The sequence below is a fragment of the Euleptes europaea genome, chromosome 14 (assembly GCF_029931775.1).
Source record: "Euleptes europaea isolate rEulEur1 chromosome 14, rEulEur1.hap1, whole genome shotgun sequence".
NCBI classification, from domain to species: Eukaryota; Metazoa; Chordata; class Lepidosauria; order Squamata; family Sphaerodactylidae; genus Euleptes; species Euleptes europaea.
In genome coordinates, this window is record NC_079325.1 from 34,387,306 (window position 1) to 34,406,743 (window position 19,438).

Genomic DNA, 19,438 nt, shown 5'->3' on the forward strand with positions numbered 1-19,438 from the left:
CTGTCAGGGTTGTTGTTATGAGGAGAAAATGGAGGAGGGAAGAACAATGTGGTAAGCTGCTTTAGATTCTCACTGGGAAGAAAAGCTGGGTTAAAATATATAAATAAATAGATCTGACAATCCAAATACAACTTGGCACTACAAAGCACCACATGAAAAGCACTGGGATGGGACTGTGCCCACAAACAAGGCTCATTGGTGGGGGGGTGGACATTTCACTTCCTTCCCACAATTATCCAAGTAAAGCCTCACTCATGACCACATGAAGCTGCCTTATACTGAACCAGACCCTTGGTCCATCGAAGTCAGTATTGTCTACTCAGACTGGCAGCGGCTCTCCAGGGTCTCAGGCAGGGTCTTTCACATCACCTAGTTGACTAGTCCCTTGAACTGGAGATGCCAGGGATTGAACCTGGGACCTTCTGCATGCCAAGCAGATGCTCTGCCATTGGGCCACAGCCCCTTCCTAGAGGGCAAGTACCCAAACTGCTCTGATTATTTGAAATATTTGAAAAGCCTCGCCAGAGTGACATCACAATCCTCCCAGTGGCTAGATGCCACCGCCTGATTCCTGCCCTGGAATGCCCTCATCCTGATTAAAGGTGTTAGTGTGTGTACATCTGTGTATGCGCAGACTGGGGCAAGGTGTTCTTTCCTTGGGAATGCTCTTCCTAGAAAATCAGGAAGGAATGAGTCTGGCTGTTGGAGGACTGTCTGACTGGGGGGGGGTGTCTGCACAGAGATTTTGCCTCCCTCCCTCCACACCACCCTTGCCAATAGTTGGGCAGCCAGAGAGAAAGAGGGAGCTGTTGGCTGCCTCCGTTGCTGCTGCAAATTATCGGTTTCCTCCTGCTTCGCTCAGCTGCCACTGCTCTGCTCATCCCAGCCGTGGGTTGCAGAGGGAGGGAGGGGGAGAGAGACTGTCTGTCGCGGTGGCAACAAGCAGCAGCCGGGCTGAGATGCTAGGAGCAAGGATGGCGCCTCCTGGAAGGACAAACCTGCCTGCAGCTGGGCCTGGTCTCCTCTGAAGGTAGGGTAGGCCTGTGGCCAGGTGGACTGTCATTTTGTAAGGGCAGCTAGTACAAGGAAGGTGGGCCTTTGTTTTTTTTTTCCCTCATGGCTGGGAGCAAAGGATTGGTTGGCTTGTGCTTGCAGGAGTGCCCGAGATAGCAAGACTCTGATATGGGAGCAAAAGGTGCAGCAGCGCAGGGCCTGTGCTTACACATGATGCTCATGGCGAGATTTTCTCCCTAGCAAATAAGCAACGGAGGAGAGGGTGATGTGGGTGGGTTCAGAAAGCTGTCTGTGGCTGTTCATCATTTCAGCACATTCTCTCTCTCTCGCAAGGGCAAGTACCCAAACTGCTCTGAACATTTGAAATGTGCTATAGAAATGCCCATGTATTTCAATGGCCTGGACCAGGAGCCCCCTTAATCCAAGGTGACCTAAAGACCTAAATGAGCCCCCTTGAAGCTGAGTCTTCCTTTGTGAACATGCAGCAGCAGCAGAGACCTGCTAAACCAGGCAACCTATCTAGGCAGAGCTTGGCCTTGGAAGAGGGGCCCTCGGCTCTTCATGCTGGGAGTGGACAAGGCCCAGGATCTCTGTGCTGTGCTCAGAGCCAACCGATCCTCAGGCAGAGAGGTCATGAGCCCCATGAAGCTCTGGTTCATTGGTCCTTTGGGTAGTGTGAAGGTCCTCCTTCAGAATTTGTAACTTCCTTATTATCTTTTTTTTTTTAAGCTACCTGCACAGTTCTCAAGGCAGAGCTGTGCCTGTACCACTCCTGTGAGTCTGGCTGGTTTAAATGGGACTTCCTGGTGTGCTGTACTCCACGGGGCAAATCTGTCTGTCCCCTATCTGCTCTGATGCCCTCCATGATGCCAAGCACCTACTACTTTAGACAGTGGCCCCCTTTGCCTACGTTTTTGGCTAGTGGAACTGCTGAAGTGCTTTGCGCAAAAAGATGATGGGCAATTTGCTCTCAGGCTGGCAGCGACAACAGTATAAAATTAGGTCCAGCATGGCTCCAGCCTACCCCTGACATCTGCTTGGTCAAGCAAGGACTACTGGCCCTTGTTCAACTGCTTCTCAGCCCCAGCTATTTTGGATTCCTACTTCAACCTTCTGCTTTCTAGCGGAATGCCTTGGGCCCCAAGTCCCAGAGCCAGAATGCAATCAGGCTGATCTGCTGAGAACTGGGGTATTGTACTGATTGGGGACCCCTATTATGGGATGCCCTGGCCAGGGAGGAGCCTTTAGTCATTTTTAAATCCAAAATGAATTGTAACTCAAAACATGCAAACTGTTGACCACACTTAAACTGTCCTGCTGCTTCTTGATCTAAACATGTGAAAAGCAGCAAGGGAGTCTGTGATTTCTGAATATCAATTGAGGGCAGCCTTGCAGGACGATGGATTTAAAACTGCATTACTACTTTGAACACATGAAGCTGCCTTATACTGAATCAAACCTTGTTCCATCAAAGTCAATATTGTCTACTCAGACTAGCAGCAGCTCTCCAGGGTCTCAGGCGGGGTCTTTCACATCACCTACTTGCCTAGTCCTTTTAACTGGAGATGCCGGGGAATGAACCAGGGACCTTCTGCTTGCCAAGCAGATGCTCCACCACTGAGCCACGGCCCCTCTCCAATCAAAGAAGGGGATTTCCTGTGCTTAACAAATGTGCATGTGATTTCAGACATGGGAAAAGATAGGACAAGCTTGTTGCAGTCTAAGGGAAAGTTTTTTGTTCTTGCAGAAGAACGAAGGTCTTGCAAAGATCTCAGCTTTGGCATAGCATCTCAGATTTTACGAACACAACATTTGCAGAGGATCAAGCTGTGATCATTTTTGACCAAGAAGGAAAACAAGGAGTTTTTCTTACTATTTCTTTTGCCTGCTCATTACCTTGTCGTGTGTGTAAAGTGCCAAGTTGCAGCCAACTTATGGCAACCCTTTAAGGTTTTCAAGGCAAGAGACCAACAGGGGTGGTTTGCCATTGCTTTCCTCTGCGTAGCAACTCTGGAATTCTGACCCTGCTTAGCTTTCAAGGTCTGATGAGATCAGGCTAGCCTCGGCCAGCCAGGTCCTTGTGAACAGATCTCTTTTCCAAACAGGCCGATGTTCACCTAAATAACAGGGAAGCCTGGATGGACAAGGACATGAGATGACTGGGCTGCCCTTTCCCAAAACAGAAAGAAGCGGGGGACGTAATTTGAACCTCAGTGTTTTAGGAGCTTGGTTTGGCATAAAAATAATGCTTTAAAGCATGTGCAAATGTTCTTCACCACTGAATAACCACAGCGCAGCTGTTCATAGGTGGAAGAGGTGATTTGTTTTTGTCGCGTTACAGCTACCTGTGAGGTTGTTTTTATTTCATGACTGTTATATTGGTTTTAGTACCCAGGGTTATAAATGTCTTTAAAAAAAACAAATGCCCAGGTTGGAAGGGATGATTCCCAAGTATTCTTGTTGCGCTCTGGCACTTCTGACTTTAGAAACGAAGTGAGCATTGCTGTGAGGTATGCAGACCATGGGGGAGGGGGGTAAGAATACTGATTTGTATTTATTGGAAATGGTCGAGTCCGGAGACGGGAAAAGGCCTTTCCTTGATATTGGAAACCAATTCTGCACACCAGTGCTCATCCCTGGCAGGTGTGTCCTAGTATTTCTCAAATGGGCGAAAACCCAGGGGAGGTTTTGCCTTGGATTTGCCGCTCTCGAAATGCACATTTTCCCCAGCCAAATTCTCGAAACTCACCAAGAAGCCCCCATGCAGAGTTTTGAGAATTCAGACGGGGGGGAAACGTGCCTCTTGAGAGGGGCAACCCCAAGGCGAAACCTCCCATGCGTTTTCACCCAAAGAGGGCACCTGAGCCTGTGCACGCAGGAAGGCTGATTAGCCACACCCTGCCCCACTGAGATGAAACTGGGGCGGCCTCCGGGCCCCTTTCTCCTGGGAAAGGAAGCAGTCCTTGGCGGCGCGCAGCCCGGGCTCGGCCGGCTTGCGATGTGCGGGCGTCTCCCGGCTCTCCTGGGGGTGCGGGGAGACAGGTGCCGGGGCCCGATCCCCGGGCCCAGAGGGGGCAGCGCGGCCAGCCCCACCCCGCCATGCCGCTCCCCACGGTTTGCTCCCCGGGCCGGGCGCGCCCCAACCCTGCTTCGTCACGGCGCTGCTCGCTCGTGCCCCGCTCGTTCGCCCGCGGAGGGCCAGAGCCAGCCCAGGCGCGCTGGAGGGGGCGGGCAGAGGGCGGCGGCGGCGGCGCGGGAGAGGCGCCTCTGCTCAGCGGCCGTCGATGCCCGGCGCGGCCCGTTGGTGCCTCTTGGCCCGTCCTGCGCCGGAGGGAGGGTGGGACCGGCTGGCGCCGGGCGCGCTCGCCCCTTGCTGCCGTCGCAGGCCTGGCTTGGTAAGTGGCGACGTCTCGCCCGGGCGTGGCAGCGCCGAACCTCGCAGAGAGGCGGCGGAGCCCCCTTGCAGGCGCCGTGGCCTTAGCGGAGCCGCCGGAGAGGCGGGAGGAGCCGGCCCGGCGGGGTTCCCCCCTGCCCTAGACCTCCGGCCGGGGGAGGGGGCTGCAGGGGCCTTTGGGGGAAGGGGCGGGCGGGGCTCCCTGCGGGTCGCCGGCTCCCCTTCGCCTTCGCTTCTGCCCCTTCTCTCGCTCCGTGCCGTCTGTCGGGGGCAGCCGGCGGAGGGACGGGCCGAGCGGCCCCGGGAGCCTGCCTGGCTCCAGCGGGTTAGCCCGAGGCCGGGCCAGGGCTCCGTCGAGGGAGGTCAGGCTTCCTTTGCGCGCCGCGGGTCGGGCGGAGGAGCCAGCGGGTCCCCGCCGCAGTGTGGTGCCAAACGTCCGGGGGGGGGGGAGGTCGAGCAGACGAGGCCCTCCCCGGACTGCGGGGACCGGCCCGTTTCCCCAGCACGTCTTCCTCCGGCCCTTTCGTTGGTAGAGGCAGAGGGCGCCGGCCAGACGCGACGGGGGCCGCGGGGCTCGGAGGGGACGGGGCGGTTCCGAGGGGGCGTCCGGCTCCGGCCTTTTCCGAGCGGGCCCCCGGCTCCCGGTCGCGTCTCCGCTTCCTCCCCGAGAGTCCGGCCGTGCGCCGTCGCGCAGGTGCCCGGACCAGCCGGCTTCCTTGACTTGGGGGGTTGCGGCGCGCCCCAGCCTTGCCCGCTCTCCCCGTCGAAGGAGGCAGCGGCGCCGCTCGCGGAGCCCCGCGGGTCTCGCCTGCCGGCTGGGAGGCTGCGGGAAGGAGCCGCGAATGGCGCAGACGCCGCAGCTCGGTGGCGCGCCCGTCGGCGACGCCTCCCGGTCGGGTCGGGCTGCTCTCGGGGCCTCGGGCGGCGCGCCTGGCTGCGAAGCGGCCTCCTCCCTGCCCTGCGGCTCTTGGGGGCCGGACGGACGGGCGCTCGGAGCGCGCCGAGGCGGCGCAAAAGCGGCTGCGCTCCTGCGACTCTGTGCTGCTTCTTTTTTTTTAATTGCTTTTCATAATTAAACACACACAAAAAGAAATAATACAAAAAAACCCCAACAATAAAATCATAAATCAATACAAAAACAAAAAGTCTACAGAGCACTATTATATCCATTGCTATTACATTGTTTACTATCCTTTGTAAAATACATCGTGCCCAAACCTCCACCACCCACCTTTGTGCCCACCACCTTGGACTTCCGGAGCGGTGTTATGACAGTATATAATAATCTATTATTATAATAATTTATTAAAAAACACATTACTCTATAATTCATTCACTATAGCTGTAAAATCCATTTTTGCCCATTTATCCCAATACGCAGTAGCCTTTGACCATATTTTTTTTAATTCATGTTTTTTTTTGGGGGGGGGGCATTCCACAAACTCCAAGCTTGGCCCCCGGAGAGTTTAGGCTGCATTTCGGCAGAAAGAGGAGCAAAGGGAGAGGCCGGCCGAGAGGAGGATGGCCTGAAGGTGCTGCCAAACCTCTCCCTCTCCCCGGCGTCTCCTTCCCACCTTCCTCCAGCCAGCTCCCAGAATTTCCACTTGACCCGTGCAGGGAGGGGGCAAGTTCAGGGTGTGCCTGGCAGGGTCGAGTGAAAGCCTTCCTCCAGCCTTGTTTGGTCGGTGAGGCCCCTGAAACCTCCCAGCCCAGCTGCCTTTTCTTCTAAATGGAGAAGTTGGCCCTGAAGTGGGACCTCTTCACACCTGCTGCTTCTCCACAGTAGATGGCCTCCATACAGACCACCTGGAGGGTCTGAGGAGTTCAGATTTGAGCTCAGGTCTCCACCACCTTAAGCTCCCTGCACCCTAAGTGCACACTGACCTGGAAATACTCTGTGGCCATTTATGCATGGGAGGTTTTGCCTTGGATTTGCGGCTCTCTAGATGCTTGTTTCCCACATCTGAATTGTCAACTCACTGCATAGGGGCTTACTGTTGAGTTTTGAGGATTTGGATGGGGAAAATGTGCATCCAACGACTGGCAAATCCAAGGCAAAACCTCCCATGCATAAATAGCCTGTCTTTCTGAAAGCAGGGCACCTGGCCTGATCCACCTGTTCTTGGGCTGACAGTTCTTGGGCCACCTCCAAGCCCTGGCTAGCTCTTGCAGGACTTCTGGGAGCCTCACACTTCCTCTGGTCTCAAAACAAACTGTTTTTGTCTCCCCTGTATGAAATGTTGTTTTGGTGTATATATAGGGGAAAGACACTCTGTGGCTTCCAAAGTGGATTTGGGCTCATACAAGCGCTGGCCACAATAAATGTGGTCCTCTTGAAAGTTCCACCACACTTTTTGAGTTTGTGAGCACAGTGACCTTCTGCACAGTTAGCAAGTCGGTTAGTCCTTCTAGAAAAAAAGGTATAAAGTGAGGAAGGATGAACAAATATATAGTTGCAAATAAAATGCACACATTGGAGGTTTTAACTCTGATCCCTCTGGGGCACTGCTGTTGACTGCCACACTGAAGCATGTCCATTGTGAGTGGAGCTGATTTCATAAGACAGTATAGCTGGGAACCTCCATGTCCTCTATGGATGGGTCTTACGTGGGGTTTCTGGGACCCCTTTTGATGCCTTTCCTGGGGTTCCTTGTGCCTGCTCTTTGCGAGCACAAAGGTCTTTAGGGCTGGCAAAGGAAGAGAAACACATTGTCTGTGAAAGGTGAGCAGTGTTGGGACTTTGGGAAGCATCCTGCAGCTGAGAGGAATGCCCTTGTAGTGTATGAGACCAAGTAACTTGGCATGGGAGACCAGGAACAGGAAAAAGAGTCATTCACAGTGGAAGGGTATGGCTCCTGCAGTCCAGTAAAATCCATCCTGACTGCCTTTGACGGGGTGGGGCCATAGCTCAGTGGCAGAGCATCTGCTTTGCATGCAGAAGGTCCCAGGTTCAATCCCCAGCATCTCCAATTAAATATATAATGTACCAGATAACATACCTAATGCTGAGACCTTTGAGAGCCACTGCCTGGCATAGTGGATAGTACTGATCTTGGTGGAATAGTGATCTGACTCTGTTATCCATAACACCCTCAGTGTCTGTTTCAAAGCCAAAGGAAGCACAAGCAGAGGTGGAGCTGTGGCATGCATGTTGGCTGGGATACCCAAGAAAAATGGGCTGGGAAGAGGAAGGGCAGGCACAAGTAGTCGGAAAACAGAGCAGAGAATATGTTTGTCTTCAGGGTATACTTGTGGTAATTATGACGTGCAGCACATGAGCTGAGATACATTGGCTGCACATTGTGAACAAATTATCAACTAGAAAACAACAGTTAAAAGGATTTCATATCAACAAGTGATACACACAAGTTGTTTTTTTGTTGTTGTTGACAGTTCATCGCGGTGAAAAGGCAACTCTGACTGCCTCTCAAATTCAGATCAAGCAGTGTGTGGCCATTCTTGATTTAGTAACCTCATAGTTAGACTACTTGCTGCCTTGTAGTTGTGGGGCTGTCCTGGAAGACTGAATGCTTTAGCTGGTTGCTTTGGTCCACCTGCTGGGAGGGGTTGAGGGGAGTATATTCCCACAGAATTCCAGCATCTTCATTGTTTTCCAGTCACACTTCAAGGTACCCATTTTATCTTACACAGTTGTGGGGGCCAAGGCGTTTCAGGCTTTGAATGCTGTATTCCCCTCTTCACCCTGTTGTATCATCCACGATCTGTTGTATCATCCACGATCATCCATATAATTATTATGTGGGAAATGCAAGGAGACATTCTGGCATTTTTGAAGCCTTCTGCCTAAAGCATTCCTTGGAAGCAAAGTAAGACCTTGTTGTATCTGGCTTTTGGTGTTCATTGCCAAGAAAGAGGACTCCAAAGTTGAGATTTTGTTTGGTTTTAGATCTGGCAGGTTATTTTATTATCTTGGGTTTGTTGTTGTGGCTTTGTGAGCAGAATGGCCTGCCCCAAGTCCTGAGGATGCAGAGGGTTATATTAATGTGACTGAATGGTAGCATGATGTGACCAATGCAGCTCCCATGCGGTCATTTTTTTGTCAAATACATGTGTTTTCCTCAGTCTGTGTGTGCTTGTGAAAGAGCCACCATTCTGCATTATATCCAGCAATCCCAAAATTCCATCTCTGGGATATAAAAGCATATTTTCCTTTTCATCTCTAATTCTTAAGTTTATGGTATGGGACAGAACAATGAATGGCGTTCAGCAATGATAGTTTAATGGAACCTCCATAGTCAAAAGCAGACTACATCTCAGTGCCAAATGCAAATAATGAAGAAAGCTTCTGGCTTCTCAGAGGCAGAATGTCACATAATGAGCCCCTATATAGTTATGGGTGGATCTTGTCCAGAATTTCGGGCTAGGTGCACTGAGGCTTCATTTGACAGAACAATTCTGATGCGTTTCTGTCTTGCAGTGGGAGTACTTTGGTGTACTTTCAGCATATGTTAAACATCCAACTCTCACTGTGCCCTGTTTTGGGGTACAGAGAGCACGGAGCTTCCCCAGAACCACCAGATTGGCAGAGAGACAGTGAGGACTTTTGAAACATCCAAGAAAGAGGCCACATGCTCGGAGTGGGGTTAACAAGAGGAATAGGCAAGCTATTTAATTTGCTGAAGGAAAAAAAATATATGCCAGAACCCACAGTTACCAATAAAATTCTTCCTGGTGGCTTTGCCTTGTGTCCTGAGGATCAGGAGAATCTAGTAGGCCATGGAAGAGCCTCAGGAAAAACAACATAAGAGTTGGCAAATCTTTGCATACTGACTGCCCTCTACATGAACTTGCTGATGCTCATCTAAGATCACGCTGCTGGTCTAGAAAAATCCCTGTATTGGGCCAAGAGCCACGGGAGAGGTGATACTCATGAACCTGCCTTATGCTGAATCAGACCCTTGGTCCATCAAAGTCAGTATTGTCTACTCGGACCGGCAGCAGCTCTCCAGGATCTCAGGCAGGGGTCTTTCACATCACCTAATTGCCTAGTCCTTTTAACTGGAGATGCCAGGGATTAAACCTGGGACCTTCTGCATGCCAAGCAGATGCTCTACCACTGAGCTATGGCCTTTCCCCAAATAATAGCTGCTTTGCTCGGTGGTTCCACCCTTAGGCTGAAGTTACCCAGTGGCAGGGGACAAGGTTGTATGCAAGCACAAGGGTGTCCTAGCTCTTGTCTGCACAAAAGGGACAATGCCCAGCTTCCTCCAAATCAGGGGCATGGGGAGGCATGAAAGGTAGTAAGTGTGTGATTAGAATAGCACAGGAAACCAGAAATGCAAAGATTGGGGGGGGGGGAGTCTGCAGCAGGCAAAAAATGTAAATACAGGATGTTGGAGGGGCTACTAATGTGGCTTAGCCCAGAACGGAGCTACGTAAGTGCCCTAATCTATATTTTAGCCACCTCTTTGCCATTGCCTTGCCACAAAGGCACTTAGGAAATGTCATCCTGCTCTCAGCTCTTCCATGTTCCGGACATTCAGATCCAGAGTTTGGGGACAACAGCGCTGAAACTGGCCTGCCAGGAAGCTGGCAGGGAAGGTTGAAAGGTCTGTTTTTTCCCACCCTGCATGCCTCACTAATGCAGCCTCGGCTCAGACACAGGCGGCGCGCACATGCTGGGTGCCAAGACAGGACAGGGAAGCCCGCAGCCTGCTGATAACACTGTGCCAGAAGGACTCTTGAGAACATACTGGGGAGGGGGCAGCCCTGTCAGCCGGAGTGTCTGAGTTGCTTTTATGCATACAAGGACTTGATGGTTTCTTCCCCGCTCACCTCCCATTTGTTAAAGGTGAAGTTGGTTCTGTTCTGTACAAAAGAATGCCAAATTCTTCGCCATAAGAATGTAAGGCAATGATTCTGCCCCGGGCAGAATGGTGTTCCTTGGAAATCTTTGCCCACTGCCTCCTCTGCCAGCCCTGGGTGTTAAATTGGGACAAATTCCAATGAGTGAGAGGAGATAGATTTTGCCACTAAGACTGGAGGAGTGCAGAACCGATGGCATTTTTCAGAAGCATTGGTAGCGCTGTTAGAAATTGTAGGGTTTGGAGCCTCACCAGGTTCTTTGCCAGCTGTTAAGCAGTCCAGGCAGAGAAGAGGCAAGGTGCTGTGTGTCTTGGCATGACAGCAGGTCACCTGAGTGCTCTCTGGAAGAAGAGACAGGTTGGGTAGGCTGTGCGCAGTGGACAGTTTCCGTGGCCCTGCGCAGGCAGATGGCTCCACGTCTCTATTTTAAGCCTTGGAGAATCCTTGGCATCTTAATAGCCTTTTTGTTGTGCTTGCCGTTTTTCTTCTGCTTCCAGCTGTAGTCGCAGGTTGCCATTTCGAGGAGGGAGAGAAGCCACTGGGGTCACGCCGTGGCTTCTGTCCTTCCCCCCCTCCCATGCAACCCAGAGTGCATTTAACCTGGCCCCGGTCAGGCATCTCTTTCATTTTTGCAGCCCCATTCTGCCAGTCAGGGACAATATCTCCCCACAGGCACCTCCTCTGACATGCACAGTGAGCAGGCTAATCCCACTTTAATCTGGGATTACACATCACGTGGTCCTCCTCCCTGTCAAATCTAAACTGCGCATCGAATCCCTCTCCAGGGGCAGGCCGAGTCCTCTCATTGGGACAGCGGGTTGCTGAACTAGGCAGAACCTGCCCCACGCTGTGGGCTGTGCTGACTACTGCTAGTTTGCAGTGGCCAGTGGTATTTGGTATATGGAAGGTCCACAGAGTGCCCCCCCCACTAGATAACAGGGGGGGCAATCCACAGGGACGTTCTCCTGCGCTGGCCCCGCTGGATGGCGGCTCGCTTTGGGCCATTTACGCAGGGGAGGTTTCGCCTTGGGTTTGCCGCTCTCTAGATGCACGTTTTTCCCCATCCGCATTCCCAAAACACTGCATGGGGGCTGATTGTTGAGTTTGGAGAATGTGGATGGGGAAACCGCGCATCTGGAGAGCTGCAAACCCAAGGCAAAACCTCCCAGGCGTAAATGGTGGCTTCAGCGGGTTTGCGCAAGCATACCTGGGTGGTGGCGCCCCACGAGGCAGCCCCACAGCCTTCCACAGCCGCTTCATCTGGGCCTCGCCAGGACGAGGCCTTCGACAGCAGGCAGCATTTGGGCAGTCCCAGAGGTCCCTCCTGGCCAGAGCTCCAAGGCTTAAAATGGGGACGTGGAGCCATCTGCCTGCGCAGGGCCACGGAAACTGTCCACAGCGCACAGCCTGCCCAACCTGTCTCTTCTCCCAGAGAGCACTCAGGTGACCTGCTGTCATGCCAAGACACACAGCACCTTGCCTCTTCTCTGCCTGGACTGCTTAACAGCTGGCAAAGAGCCTGGTGAGGCTCCAAACCCTACAATTTCTAACAGTGCTACCAATGCTTCTGAAAAATGCCATCGGTTCTGCACTCCTCCAGTCTTAGTGGCAAAATCTCTCTCCTCTCACTCATTGGAATTTGTCCCAATTTAACACCCAGGGCTGGCAGAGGAGGCAGTGGGCAAAGATTTCCAAGGAACGCCATCCTGCCTCGCGAGGAGAGAGAGACGCGAGGCCTCGGGGGAGCCCCCTCTTTTGCGTGCGGCTGTTGCTGACCGGAGCCGCCCTGGGACCCAGAAGCTGGAGCTCCCCGCCCGTTGCTGGGAGTTGCGCACTGGGAGCTGCCGAGCGGGCCCCGGCCGCGAAGGCTCCCTGTTGCAGTCGGGCGCTTCTGGCAGGTCAGGAACCGGCCGGATTAGCCCCGACCCGCGCATCCCCAGCAGATGGCTGGGCGAGAAGGGAGGGCAAGCGGCCAGCCTGGCTCCGCTCTCCGAAGGATTAACTGGACCCTACCCCCGGGTGTGGTGGCATCAACGTGACCCGCCAAGGCGGACGCGGCTTCCATGGCCTGCCAGGGGCGTCACAGGCGCACAGACGTACCCACACACGTTTTGCTACCAGGGCTGCCTTCATGCACAAACTAAATAAACTACAGTATAGGAATACAGATCATAAAGAAGAGCTGCTCAGTTGGTAAGAATTACTCAGTTGCCCCTTTTGTTTCTTTTTAGGTAATACTGTGGGCCTCTGAAAGTTGAAATAGTAGAAAAGGGCAAGAGTCCAGTAGCACCTTAAAGACTAACAAAAATATTTTCCGGTAAGGTATGAGCTTTCGTGAGCCACAGCTCGAGCCCTTTTCTACTACTGCAGACAGACTAACACGGCTACCCACTGTGAATTAAAGTTGAAATAGTTTTTGGCCTCCAGAGCCTGTCTTAATCTGGCCCTTCTCTGAGGCTCAGATATGCAGCTTGCTGTCTACTGTAGGGAAATACACTTTAAACCTAGAAAATGGGCACCACTGGAAAAGCCTTGGGAGATGTTTTCCCTCCAGATGGGTGTGTGAGTGCTGTCAAGTCGCTTCCGACTCATGGCAACCCTATGTATCAATGTCCTCCAAAACGCCCTATCCTTAACAGCCTTGCTCAGATCTTGCAAACTGAGAGCTGTGGCTTCCTCCATAGAGTCAATCCATCTCTTGCTGGGTCTTCCTCTTTTCCTGCTGCCCTCAACTTTTCCTAGTATGACTGTCTTTTCCAGTTACTCTTGTCTTCTCATAATGTGACCAAAGTACAACAGCCTCAGTTTAGTCATTTTAGCTTCTAGGCTTGATTTGATTATAACCCATTTGGTTGTTGTTGTTGTTGTTTTTGGCAGTCCACGGTATCCGTAACACTCTGCTCCAACACCACATTTCAAAGGACCCAGATGGGTAGGGATGTGATTTTCCTTCTAGTCGGCGCAACCAGTCTGGGACTCGCTCTGTCTCCTGCAGTTTTGGCTTTCCGTTAGGGATGGCCAGCTCTTGCGAAACCCAGTTCTGGAAAGGGAGGCGAGGCCCAGAGCCGCTCTGTTGGTGAAGCCAGGGAGCTGAGCCTGGTACAAAAGCAGGCTATTAATCTCAGAGGTACAGTTTAAAGAAATGTTGGTGGCGGTAGGAGCCTGGCCAAGCCCTTTGTTTTTCTGGCACCTGGCCCCAAAGCCAAAATAAAGAGTAACCGATGAGACAGCCAAGGCCGCTCACCAATGTCCCAGCCCCGCACTCCGCCTGCCCTTCAGAAACAAGTTGCTTGGCATGGAGTTTGCGTGGCACTGCCAAGAGGTGGCCAGGGGGTGCGTTCTGTGTTGGCTGCTTGGTCCGCCCTTCTAAAGGGCAGAATTAGTCCAGATTGACGTTGTGGGGAGGGTGCTTGCTCTTTAAGGAGCCTGGTCGCATTCTTCCTCCTCTGTAGGGCTGTTTCCATGTCATTAGCTGCCACATTAAGACATCATTGTCTCTGATGGGCTTGGAGGGGGGACTAGGAGGAGGAAGAGGTGGTTTTTGAGCCTACCTCTTGCAAAACCATGAAATCTTTGTGGATTTGAGCCATGAGCCTCTTGGGACCAATATAGGCTTCTCCGAGCGACCCATGTTTCTATGAAGCAAGACCCTGTTTCCCCCCACCCCCCAAGGGTATTGTTTGTTTAAAACAATCGCCCTCTTTTGAATCCATGTTAATTTTGTTTTTAATTTAATCCCTTCTGTTCACTAGGGAGATGCTGCCTCTGTTTATTATTATTATCTGTCTTTATTAAGGATGAGGCAACTTCCTCTCTTCAGCAAGTTTTATTTATTTATTTATTTATTTCCTGTATATCCTGCCTGTCTACTTCCATTGTGAAGTCAATGTGGCATATATGGGGGAGGGCCCTCCTAGGGGGATCTCCTGTCCAGGCACCAACCAGACCCTAACCAGCTTAGCTTCAACAAGGTGGCCATATGTACCCACCAGTTTTAAACTAGGTCATTTGTGGTCTTGCGCTAAAGTGGTACTTTTCATGTTACAAGCGCATGGATGGGATGCCTACGCCAACCTTTCTGGCAAGTGTGACCCCCTAAATATGAGGAGGTGCTACAGGAACTATGCAACACTTTCCCATTCAGACTATGGCATGATTTTATTTACCATCACCATGCAATAAATAGCACAGCATGAGAAATGCAGGCAGGAGAGTGCTCTGACTCTGTTGTCACCTAGCCCAGTGGTCCTCTAGCTCCTCTTCAAAGATGTCACCAACACCTGCAACCTGTGCAATGAGCACATGAAGCTGCCTTATACTGAATCAGACTCTTGGTCCATCCAAGTCAGTATTGTCTACTCAGACCAGCAGCGGCTCTCCAGGGTCTCAGGTAGAGGTCTTTCACATCACCTACTTGCCTAGTCCCTTGAACTGGAGATGCCGGGGATTGAACCTGGGACCTTCTGCATTCCAAGCAGATGCTCTACCACTGAGCCACAGCCCCTCCTCAATGTGTCACAAAGTGTCACAAACTGGCCACTTGTACTTTGCACATTTGGAAGCCACAAACATCTTGGATGACAGTAAACAGGATTCTTCCCCCCCCCCCCCCCGTGCAGAAATGATATGCTGGAATGGACATGTGCAGAGAAGCCCTTTGTGCCCCATGCTTGTGACTTTCTCCTGTGGAAGGGCATTACTGGCTGGCAGGAGATCTCATACATGATATTGGGGCCATGCAGGAAAATGGGTCCTCAGGGCTTCAGCGCTCGTCATAGGCCCCAGTTAAGGCCTCATCCACTTTGTGCATGAGGAATTATCCTCATTTATTCCTATCATGCCCTGACCAGGAGAACCTGATCACGTCAGATCTCAGAAGCTTAGCACTGTCAGCCCTGGTCAGTACTTCAGTGAGAGACCACCAAGGAAGAAGAAGAAGAGTTGGTTTTTATATGCCGACTTTCTCTACCAGTTAAGGGAGACTCAAACCAGCTTACAATCACCTTCCCTTCCCCACAACAGACACCCTGTGAGGTAGTTGGGGCTGAGAGAGCTCTAACAGAGCTGTAACTTGCCCAAGGTCACCCATCTGGCTTTGTGTGTAGGAGTGGGGGAAACAAATCCAATTCACCAGATTAGCCTCCGCCACTCATGTGGAGGAGTGGAGAATCAAACCCTGTTCTCCAGATCAGAGTCCACCGCTCCAAACCACCGCTCTTAACCACGACACCACGTTGGCTCTCCCAGAGTTGCAGCGCAGAGGCAGGCAATGGCAACCCACCTCTGAACGCCTTTCCCCTTGAAAACCCTACAAGGTCGCCGTAAGTTGGCTATGGCTTGATGGCCACCAATCATGGCTGGCAAACAGACATGTCTCTATTTTACTATCTCTGACAGATTCTTGCAGCCATGTATGTGTGGGGAAATGGACGCAAAGGCATTCAATACCCGAGCTGGCACAGCTTGGCAAACGGAGGAGGAATGAAGCCATGTGCACCCTGACCCCCTGGTGGTGTGGCAGGAGAAAATTAAAGTGTTGGGGTGGAGTGTTGATTCCCCCTGACCTGGGTCTTTCTTCAGTGGTCCTGGGCTGGCCATTTCAAGTTAGGGCTTTGTCAGTAAGCCACGCTGCAAGAGTCTCTTGGGCTGGCCCGCGCCCAAAATGAGCGCAAGGGAGGACTTCATTTGTCCCAGGTGGATCGGAAATTGGGGGGGGGGAGAGATTCTGAGCCACATCTGCTCTTGGATGACCACATTCCATAAATTCTCTGTGCGTCCCTGTCAAGCGAGGGATATTTCCGTTTTGTGTGCACTTGGCAGCAGACGCTGCATCTGTTTGCTACAGGGACCGGGAGCTACTGGGGAAGCCACCTGCCCCCCCCCTTTCCCGGCCATGTGCTGAGCACAGCATGTTCACTGGGGCTGTGGCTCTCTGGCTCTTCCTGTGCAAGCAAAGCCAGCCCCCACCAGGCTGCCCCCGGCTGGCGGGCTGAACTTTGTCTCTGCTTCTGGAACTTGTGACCCAGCCTGATTTCTGGCACCATCAGCGAGTTTTCCATAGAAACTTGGTAATGACACCAGAAACATCGCGGGGAGGGGGCAGATGGGAGGGGAGGAGAACTGGGGGAAAGAACAAAAGGAAAGTGAGGAGGAAGGAGGCCGAAAGGCGCAGGGGCAGGCTGGGAAGCGGTCTCCTTTGGGGCGGGCAGATTTCCTTCTCTGTGTCTTTGATGGTTGTTTGTGATTTAAAGGTGCCGCTTCTCTTTCCCTACCCCCACAGGGCTCCTCTGTGCCTTCTAGAGCTGCCTGGATGGGCAGGCATCACCTGCTAAATGGGTAGACCCCAGTTATTGCTAGCTGTCTGGCGCTCGAGATGCCCTCTGCCCAGCCCTTAGGAAGCGCCGGTCTGTGCCGGAGGACTTCCCAGGGCTCCAGAGAGCAAGCAGGTGCAGCAGCGGCAGCCCCAGAGGAGCTTCTCCCTGTGGTGCTCTTAGCTATGAGGTTTGAGGCAGGCAGGAGGGAGAGCGCCTAGGCGGCAGCTTGCTTGCTTGCTTTCAGCCTGGCCTGCCTTTTGTCTGGCAAAGACCCAGCTGGGACACACACACACACATCCCAGATGTGAGTGGCTGAGCTTACTTGGGAGGGAAGGAAGGGGCATTCCAGAATGGGAGCCATGGTGGCCTTCCGCATCAGCACAGGGGAACCAGAGCCTGTCGTTGTGGCACCTTAAAAGACCCATGCGTTTGTATTCCAACATAAACTTTTATGGGCTACAGATATGGAGAACTCTTCTGGGACAACTTGATATTGACTAAAATAAGATCAATCTGAGTCTCTCTTGACAACTTGGTTCCATTTACAGAGGCGCACATTTTTGAAATAATCAAACATCGTCTTTTAGATATGGAGTTTCAATGGTTGCTTCCTACTCAACCTTTTATCTGCTCCTCAGCAATGTTGTGCCTTTTGAATAAAACAGACAGTATTCCCCATTATTTTTATAATTTGGATATACCTACTCTCCGTAGAGCTTTCTCTCTTGCCAGGGTCAATGCCTTCCCATGTAGGATACTGTATGGAAGGTTCCATCAAATCCCAATCCAAGAACGGACTTGCCCCTGTAATTCAAATTCCGTGGATACCATCAGACATATTCTATGTGATTGCCCTCTATATGAAACACCTCGTAGAAAATGGTTAAAAAACTGGTTACATCCCAAGTTTACCTGTCTAATAAAGTTAAATGTCAATTTCTAATGAATGATTCAGCTCCAGAGGTAACTGCGGATGTCGCCAAATTTTTAGTAGAAGTGATAAATGTCCAAAAACGTACAACCTCTGATATCTGATGTTACTGGCTATGATTTTATCTTATCGGTTTTAAGATTTATGACCATTGTTCGTATCAGTTGTAACAATTTATATGCCATTAAAGGTTTTTTTAAAAAAAAGATATGGAGAACTCCACAAAAGTTAACACTGGACTAAAACGGTGTAAACGTGACACAAAACTCCCACACATACTCAGAGGCACACCCTCCTAGAGTTGGAGAGCAAAAGATGTTCCCGGGTAAGAGGGGTGCTGGGGGTGGAGCCAAGGCTTTTATGGCCATTTATGCACGGGAGGCTTTGCTGCTTTCTAGATGCACATTTTCCCCCATCCAAATTCTAAAACCCTGCATGGGGGCTTATTTTTGAGAATGTGGATGGGGGAAATGTGCATCTAGGCAGTGGCAAATCCAAGGCAAAACCTCCCTTGTATAAATGGTCTATTTATGTGGGGGGGAGGTAGTTGTGTATTGCCTGCATTGTGCAGGGGGGGGTGGACTAGATGACCCTGGTGGTCCCTTCCAACTATGATTCTATGCTTCCCCCTTCTGCAACTCCCCCTCTGGAAATACTCCAAGATGGTATGGTGTGTTTTTTTTTTTTTTTGGGAGGGGAGATTAAGAAAGCTGAGTTTTCTCTGAGGGAGTGGACTCTGAGTTCCCGGGTAGGGTTGCTAGGTCCCTCTTCACCACCGGTGGGAGGGTTTTGGGGGTGGAGCCTGAGGAGGGCAGGGTTTGGGGAGGGACTTCAAAGCCATAGCGTCCAACGGCCCAAGTGGCCATTTCCTCCAGGTGAACTGATCTCTGTCGCCTGGAGATCAGTTGTAATAGCAGGAGATCTCCAGCTACTACCTGGGGGTTGTAGTCAAAAAAACCGGCTACAAGTGCTATACTGGAGTTCTGGAATTAGAGCACAAGCAAAAACAGCCAACAAAGAGGCTATCCAAATGCAATATTGCTGTTTAGAAAAATATAGTACGAGGAAAGCCTCACATACACAACCGCAGTTGAGACAGATAAAAGAACTGAAAAAGTTTCAAGCCTGAAAAAGTTTTACATGGAATAGGAATCATACCGGAGGCCTATTGCACAGAGTCTTGCTTTTTGTAACACCTTAAATGTATGGACTTGATATTCTTTGAGCGTTCACGCCTATGTGTACGATTTTGTTACTCCTAGTGCGCTATCCTATGGGGTCTATAATTGACCAGTTTGTGTTTTTTTGTTTTTTTGTCTATCTCAACTGCGGTTGTGTATTTCCTCGTAATATATTTTTTCCAAACAGCAATATTGCGTTTGAATAGCCTCTTTGTTGGCTTTTTTTTTTTTTTTTTTTTTTGCTTGGGCTCTAACTTTGATTCCAGAACTACCTGGAGGTTGGCAACCCTATTCTCGGGGGAGGCTGCTCTTTCGGCCGGTGGGGGCGCGTGGCCGGGGCGCATTTCCTCCCTCCCGGCTGCTGGCTGGCAGAGCCTCCAGCGCCAGCGCGCCGGCCGGGCCCTTATCTGCTGCAGCGCGAGCAGGCGGGCAGCTCACGTGGCCGCCGGGACTCCAGCCTCCTGGGCAGAGGCTGCGTGGCTGGCATGGTCCAGAGAGATTGGAGGTTGCCATGGAGAGGCGGCCGGTTTGGGCGAGGTCCCTTTCCTGAGCGCTCCAGATAAGCGGAGAGTGAAAGCGGGAGGAGGGAGGAAGGGAGAGAGACTGGGCCGTTTCTTCATGGAAGGTTTTGCATGGGGTTTGCCGCTCCGTAGCGGCACGTTTTCCCCATCTGGATTCTCAAACCTCTGCACGGCGGCTGATTGTTGAGTTTGGAGAATAGGGATGGGGGAGAAGGGCATCTAAAGAGCGGCCAGTCCAATGCAAAACCTTCCAACGG

General features: G+C 51.7%; 1 protein-coding gene and 1 non-coding gene across 3 annotated transcripts in view; one reads left to right on the top strand and one right to left on the bottom strand.

Annotated features, from left to right (window-relative positions):
- Nucleotides 1-915: 915 nt before the first annotated feature.
- DMTN (dematin actin binding protein) overlaps nucleotides 916-19,438 on the top strand; it is a 45,829-nt gene continuing 27,306 nt past the window's right edge. For both annotated transcript variants that reach the window (XM_056860304.1, XM_056860306.1), the window contains exon 1: nucleotides 916-1,030. The gene's annotated coding sequence lies outside the window, so the exon portion shown is untranslated. The remainder of the gene's footprint in view (nucleotides 1,031-19,438) is intronic.
- On the bottom strand, nucleotides 14,667-14,738 carry TRNAS-GGA (transfer RNA serine (anticodon GGA)). The gene has a single exon. It is a non-coding gene; the product is annotated as a tRNA-Ser (tRNA).